This window comes from Juglans microcarpa x Juglans regia, unplaced genomic scaffold (genome assembly GCF_004785595.1).
Source record: "Juglans microcarpa x Juglans regia isolate MS1-56 unplaced genomic scaffold, Jm3101_v1.0 JmScfU0025, whole genome shotgun sequence".
Lineage (NCBI taxonomy): Eukaryota > Viridiplantae > Streptophyta > Magnoliopsida > Fagales > Juglandaceae > Juglans > Juglans microcarpa x Juglans regia.
This window is the reverse complement of record NW_024475769.1, coordinates 29058-37232: the sequence shown is the minus strand read 5'-3', so window position 1 is coordinate 37232 and position 8175 is coordinate 29058. Positions and strand designations below refer to the sequence as shown.

Here is an 8175-nt window from a genome sequence, read left to right as displayed (position 1 = left end):
TACCACTGATCGCCAACTTTGTCATTCAAATAACATTCACCCGTTTAACTCTTCAGCGGCAGAATAATAAAACTAGTTACCGTGGCTTAAATTTGAATTTTAAAAAAAATCCAAAAAATAGCCGTTTATGATCTTCCAATAGTAAAAAAACACGAGAGAACATAAGGCCGTCCCCCTTTCCCCCTCCCCGACGTTCACGCACGCATATATGATATGTATACGCCTGTATATTTACTATTCCTCACAAACAAGTAGCCGTTCGGGGATAGAGAGAGAGTGGTGGTTTTTTCACTGCGATCAAGACGCATTCGATGATCCAAACTGTAAGCATTGCAATAAATCTGTTACTGGTCTGATTCGAATTCTTCGCCGAAGGGATTTTCATTGATTCGGCTAAGAGATTCACAATTGGACCTGATTCCAAACGTGGCCTTGCTCTCTTCTCGACGATTGCTTGATTGAGAAGACAAAAGGTCCTAACCTCCCTCATGTAAAGTCTTTTGAACACCAAATCTTCCGTAATTTTGTTTATTTTTATCATTGATTTTTGAGTTCATTCTTATCTTTATTTATTATATATTTAGTCTTTTAGCTTTGTGTCCTAGAAAGACGGCAACTGTAATGGCTGTGAAGGTGACCTTAAGGTGAGCCTCTTGGCACTTTTTCCGGTACATTATTCTTGGTGGATGAGATTTATTGGTGCTCAGGGTGATCATCGACGGCACGTCCTGTATTCTCTAGTTGCTAGTAGTCTTTTAACTTTGAGTCGTTTGAATTTAAATCTTTTTTTTTTTTTTTAACTTACAATCTATCAATGTTAACGCTTGTCGTGGAGCATGTTGAATTGGATGGGGTGGGGACTGTTGTTACTCTAGTTCATAACCGTGCCATGGAGCGCTCTGGAATCGTGGTGTTACTCTACTTATGCTTCTTGTCTAAATTCTTGATGAATTTTATCGCTCTTCCTTTTGCTTGTCGTTCTTATAACACCTTATAAGCTATCTTGGACTATGATGAACTTCTTACTTTGCGTTGCAAACACTCTTCTTGAGTTAGGTTCTGCATCAGATACGTGAAGATAAATTTGAATGAATATAATCATTGGTTGATAGGTTTGGGCCTGCTTGTGCAAAGTCCACATACATTGATTAGTATGCATCATATCAAACCAACTCCTAAAATAAACACCTAGTTTTAGTAATTGTGCATGATCTCATCTGATAGGATAAATCTAAATGCTTGAGTATTTATATAGGGTTCCTAACAAGACACGCCACCCTGGAATTGTCCTCTTAAGTTGGAAAGGATGGGGCCTTATGGTCTTTTAACTCTAAATATTCTGCATGCTCAAGTGTGTCAATTGCAAGTGTATTTGCTGTTAGCCTACTCTGGTTGAAACCATATGAGACTCAATTTCTGTAAGATGATTGCCTACATTTTTTTTTTTTTAAGAGCCTCGTTAATAATCTCAGTGAACTTTGTTTAGGTTAAGTAGTCTTACAAAAATGCAAGTGTTAAAACTAATTCCATTTTCTATAAATAAATTCATATGTGAATCATGTTAGAGATGACTTGTCGGGTAACTGGTGATTACAAGTGTTCTAATCCTTTAATCATTGTTGTTAAACCATTTTTCCAGTGTCTTTCAGCAATGAAGACTTCTTGCTAATCTTTTGCACATCATAAGATGTCATTCTTATTTCCTTCTTCTTTTTAAATGAGATAAGCAAGGCTAGAAAGGCAGCCTTGTTGGAGCCTGCTCTGTCTACAGAAGATACTTTGGTACATACCATGCTGGTACTAGAGAGAGTGAGATTCATGAAAGCTCCCACTAACATTTGGATCTTTTTTTGTATGAGATTATTTGCAGCTCTCAACCCTCCTTCATGGTGCTTCATATCTATGCTGAGGTATGAAGGGCAGAAAAATTGTTTTGGGTAGATAACTTTTTCTCTTCTAGTTGAACTTGAATCACTTCTTTCGTAAGGTAAGGTGAATAAGTTGATTGCAGATCTTGGGTTCAATGCTCTTGTATAATCTTCTATATATTAGAATTTGTCTGGTCAAATATTTGTTACTTTGATCTTGAAAGATAGTCGCTCTTTGCATTAACATTTATTGACAACTGCATTATGATAATTATTGTGCTATCAAGGCATCAGCAAGGTATTCTCATTAGAAGTTATTTTGTCTCTTGTGAGTCAGCTGTCATTAACCATTAGATTTATTTTTATTTGTTTTTCTTTCTATAGTTTTAAAGATCAACAACTTTGTCATTTTTCGTAGTTGTTTGATTCTCGTGTTATATGACTCTATCCTTCATGAACTATTGGTTGATCAGTTTTCATTTTGTGTACGGAATCATAGTCATACGCTACTTGCTCATCTTCAAATTAGTTCTTTGTGGTTATGTAGGTTTTGGCTGATGTGTCTATTTCCGATGTTGGTGTGTGATAGGATAGGAGTACACAGGTTCTGACAATGTGGCAGTGAAGTTTGTAAAGATTGATGATAAAAGGTAAGTGTTACGTTTATATTTTGGATTCAAGTCAGCTGAATATTCAAGATTTTGTTATCTATGTTTTGTTCTTTGAAACATGTATTTTACTATGCATATATGAGGTGCTTTTCTTTCCTTTCTCACTCGTAGTTAATTTTTAAGGCATGTTATGCTGTTATATGATAGTTCCTTAAAGATTGCATTTTGCATATAGTTCTCTTTTTATTGTCAATCCACTGAAAATGATCTCAAGAAAGAAAGTTTTTCTAATTTATTTATGGTTTTTTCTTTCAGTTGCAGTTTAAAAGCCTATAGGGTTTTGGAGATGTAGAGAAATATTCCATGCCGCAAATTTACTTTTGTATATTTGGTTTTCATGGCCTCTAACTACTTGTAATCAACTTCTTGCGCTGGTTACTGTATTTTTTTTTTGTTATTGATTAATTTTATTATTTAGCAGTATTATTTGATGTTGATTAATTTACTAGTAATGCATATGATTATTATTAATCTTTGGAAAAACAAGAGTTGGAACCTGAGAGAACTAAGTGAAGAGAATGTTAGCTCAATGGGTATGGAATTGCTCAGGCATTGATTGAGAAGGGTTCCAGAGTGAAACTAGCTCATTCCATGTCTAATTCAGAAGAAAGGACAGACAGAATGAGACTCATTAGGAAGAATTAGATTGTATAATTTGTTGGGATTTGATTACTACTTTTGGGCGATTGGAGAGGGCATTCTCCTAAGCACTGTGGGAGGTTGTTCGAAGGAAAAGCCTGAGCCCAATGCAACCGAGTGATTTTATCAAATATATAACTACCTATATACTAAATACAAGTACATACCACACATATATATACCAATTATATGTACGAATCATATATATATGATAAATATAAATAAAGTAGTAAGAATTATACTTTGTAGTTATAACTAAATTTGTTCTAACTAAATCTATACACATACATACATATAATATATATATATATATATATATTTCTCTTGCTTCTTCTCATCTTTCCCTCCTCTTCTTCTTAGTACTGTTACTACTCTTTTCCCTCCTCCTCCTCCCTCCTCTTCTCTACTCTTCATCCTCTCTCCTCACTCTTCTCATTCTCATCTTTTCCTTCTAAATATACTATTCGTATAGTATATTTTTAAAAATTAGTTTTTTTTTTTTTTTTTTGTTAGATGTGTTTAGAACTTTTGAATTCATTTTTCAATTCTGAGAGGTTTTAAATTTTAATCATGTAAACCTCGATTAAAAAAAATTTAATCGAGTAAACTTGAGATTTGTAGATCATTAGGCATTTGCAACCTCAATTGGATAAGTTTAGTGGCTATCCTTCAACTTTGATCCAAAAGAGGTAGACGCTTTCTAGGTATGTAGATGACATTTTGTACTCACTATTATTTCTTTTTGTATAAAATACTATTTACAAGTTTCAGGCCTTCATTCATGAAGACAATTTCATTTTGATGCTAAATGAAAGGATGCAAAAAAATTGTTTTAGGTATTTAAATTTCAATTCTCTAATTGAAATTATAATTATCTTTTACACGGTGAAGGAAGATAGTTTGACGGTAGATTTTAGAATTAGTGTCATTCTATCATTTTTTATACGATGAGATATATTCGACGATGATGAAAGGTAGTTACACACTTTTATATTTATAACTTTCGACAACTATATTATGACAAGACAATTGTAGTAATCTGCCTATGAAATAAGCAAATATATTATGTTAGAAGCTTTATGTTTCTTTTGAGCTTGTTGTCTTGAACTTTGAATTTTATATTATTTTTATATTGTTTGATAGCTATCAACATCAAACTTTGTCCTTCATTATTAATAACTCTTCCACAAGTTTGCAAAATTTGTGGTTGTGTAGATTTTCTAATAGTGCAGGTTTTCATGCTGGATGATATGGTTTTCAACAATGTAGAAATGAACTTCTTAAAGAGTTTTTACAAAAGGTACTTGCATGTTTATGTATTTTATCAAGCCAAGTAAAGATATTTAGATTTTTTATTGTTTATATATTTTGTGTTCTTTTGTTGTTTATCTATTTTGCATTCTTTGCGAGACATTATTTATATAATGCATATTATAAGGTGTTTTTCTTATAGTCAATTAGTGCTAAAAATAATTATAACAACAGAAGATTTTCTTATATTTCTTTTTATTACTAATTTCTCATCTCTTCCAATTCTCCTCTTCCTCCTCCTCCTCCTCTTCCTATCTTCTTCATCATCTTCTTCCTCTCTTACCACCTCATCTCTTCCCCATCATCGTCCTTCTCATTTTCTCCTCCTCCTCCCTCCTCCTTCTCTTCCTATGTTTCTCATCATCCTCTTCATCTCTTCCTCTCTTCCCCTCATCTCTTCCTCATTGTCTTCTTCCTCATCGTCCTCCTCATTTTCTCCTCCTCCTCTTCCAATCCTACTCCTATCTTCCTCATCGTCCGCCTCTCTTTCTCATTGTCTCTTCCTTTTCTCTTTCCCCTCTTCCTCATCGTTCTATTCCTCATCGTCCTCCTCATCTTCTCTTCCTCCTCCTCATCATTTCTTCCTCATTGTTCCCCTCCTCTATTTCTCATCATCTCCTCATTTCTCTTCCCCTCTTGCTCCTCATTCTTATCCTTTCTTCATCGTCCTCCTCATTTTCTTTTCCTCCTCCTCCTCGTATCTTTCTCATCATCCTCATCATCTTCTTTTCCTTCTCCTCATCTTCATTTCTTCCTCGTTGTCCCCCTCCTCTATTTCTATCATCCTCGTCATATTTCTCTTGCCCTCTTACTGCTCATTTCTTCATTCTCCTTCCTAATCCATCTCCCACATGGATATACTACTTGTATGTTTTATTTTTACTTAGTTTGTCGTTAGATGTGTTTAAAAATTTTGAATTCATTTTTCGATTCTAACGGATTTTAAATTTTAGTTGTGAAAACTTGAAATTTGTAGATAAGGCCTTAGGCATCTACAACCCTCGAGGGGTAGCCTTAATGGCTAGCATTCAGCTTAGATCCAAAGGAGGTAGATACTCTCTAAGTCTCTAGATGAACTTTGTACTCACCATTTTTTTTTAATAAAATACTATTTCCAGGTTTCAGCCCTTCATTTAAGAAGACCTCTCATTTTGATGTTAAGATGAAAGGATGCAAAGAATTTTTTTGAGGTATTTAAATTTCTGTTTCAAGTTGAAATATAATCATCTATTAGACGCTAAATGTAAGTTTGATGGGCAGATTTTAGGATTAGTATCATTCTATTATTTTTCTTACAATGAGATACATTCTACGATGATGAAGGGTAGTTACACATTTTATTACTAGCAGCTTTCCAACAACTATTATTATGACAAGACAAGACAATTGTCGTATTTTGCCCCGAGGAAATAAGCAGGTATATTATGGTAGATGCTTTATGTCTTTTGAGCTTGTTGTCTTGAATTTATATTATTTATTATATATTGTTTTATGATTATGTATGAACATCTAACTTATATACTTTGTTAATCATAACTCTATCACAAGTTGCAAAATTTGTGGATTCTGTAGGTTTGTCTAAGTGCAGGTTTCCGTGCCGGTTGATGCAATTTTAACAATGTAGCAATGAACTTCACAAAATATTTTACAAAAGGTTTGAAGCATATTAAGCTTTTTGTTGTTATCTATTTTTGAATTCTTTTTGAGATATTATTTATACAATGAATATTATGAGATGTTTTTCTTATACTCAATTACTTTTGAAAATAATATAACAGTAGATGATTTTCTTATACTTTTTTTGTTACTAATTGCTTCTCACTTTCAATCCTCCTCCTCCTCTTCCACCCTACTTCCTCTTCCTTTCTTCCTTCTATCTTCATCATCGTACACTTTCTCTATTCTTTCTTCTCATCCACTCTTTCTCATCTTTCTCCTCCTCATATCTTCCTTATCGTCATCTTCCACTCTTCCTCATCATCTGCTCTACCTCCTCTTCTTTTCCACCTATCTTCCTCATCATACTTTCCTCTTCCTCTCATCATCTATTCCTACTATCTCCTCATCGTACTCTTCTTCCTCCTCCTCCTCCTCCTCCTCTCTTTTCATCGTCCTTCCTCTTCTCTTCATACTCTTACTTATCTCTTCCTCACCGTCCTCCTCCTCGTATCTCTCTCATCGTCCTCGTATCTTCCTCATCGTACGCTTCTTCCTTCTCACGTCGTCCTCCTATTTTTCTTATATTTTTTTATTACTTAATTGTTGCTCACTTTCAATCCTCATCATTCTCTTCATTTCTTCCTTCTATCTTCCTCATCGTCTTATTCCTCTATTCTTTCTCCCCATCCACTCTTCCTCATCACCCTCTTCCACTCGTCCTCCACATCTTCTCTTCCTCATTCCCTCCTCCTCTCTTCCACTTATTCTTCCTCATCATACTCTTCCCCTTATCTTCTTTTCATCCTCCACCTCTCCTCATCTTTTCCTTCTATCCTCCTCATCATACTCTTTTTCCTCCTCATCATCCTCCTCCTCTCTTTTCTCATTGTCCCTCCTCTTCTCTTCGTCCTCCTATTTATTCTTCCTCATTATCATCTCGTATCTTTTTCATCGTCCATCCTCTTCTCTTTGTCTACTACTTATCTGTTCCTCATCGTCGTCCTTTTCATATCTTTCTCATCGTCCTCCCCATCTTCCATTCCTTCTCCTCCTCATCATTTCTTCCTCATTGACCCCCTCGTCTCTTTCTCATTGTCCTCCTTATCTTCTCTTCCTTCTCCTCCTAATCCATCTTCACTTGGATATACTACTTGTATGTTATGTTTTTACATATTAGATGGTTTGTAGTTAGATAAGTTTAGAAAATTTTGAATTCATTTTTCCATTCTGACGGACTTTAAATTTTTTTCGTGAAAACTTGAGATTTGTAGACGAGGCCTTCAGCATCTGAAACATTAAGTGGTAGGCTTAGTGGCTAGCCTTCAACTTAGATCCAAAGGAGGTAGACGCTCTCTAAGACTCTAGATGACCATTTTGTATTCACTATTTTTTTTTTTTTATAAAATACAATTTTCAGGTTCCAGCCCTCATCCATGAAGACCTCTCATTTTGATGCAAAGATGAAGAGATGCAAAAAAGGTTTTTTAGGTGTTTAAATTTCAATTTTCAAGTTGAAATTATAATCATCTATTAGATGGTAAAGGTAAGTTTGACCCAGATTTTTGTTTTATTATTTTTCATACGACGAGATACATGCTACGATGATGAAGGGTAGTTTCAGATTTTATACTTGCATCTTTGACAACTATATTATGACAAGACAATTGTCGTATTTTGCCCATGAAATAAGCAGGTATATTATGGTAGAAGCTTTATGACTTTTTGAGCTTGTTGTCTTTAATTTTGAATTTATATTATTTTTATATTGTTTTGATAGTGATGAACATCTAACATTATCTTTCGTTAATCATAACTCTTCAACAAGTTGCAAATTTTGTGGTTCTGCAGGTTTCCGTGCCAGTTGATGCTATTTTAACATATGTAGCAAGGAACTTCGCAAAGATATATTACAAAGGTTTGTGCAATGTTTGTGTATTGAAACATATTAAGCTTTTTGTTGTTTATCAATTTTGTTTTCTTTGTGAGATATTATTTATACGATGCATATTATGAGATGTTTTCCTTAT

General features: G+C 34.2%; 1 long non-coding RNA gene across 1 annotated transcript; it reads left to right on the top strand.

Moving 5' to 3' along the window:
• Window positions 1-280: 280 nt before the first annotated feature.
• LOC121245465 lies at window positions 281-2556 on the top strand. Its single transcript, XR_005936794.1, has 3 exons — window positions 281-490; window positions 1871-1987; window positions 2458-2556. It is a non-coding gene; the product is annotated as an uncharacterized LOC121245465 (long non-coding RNA).
• Window positions 2557-8175: the final 5619 nt, after the last annotated feature.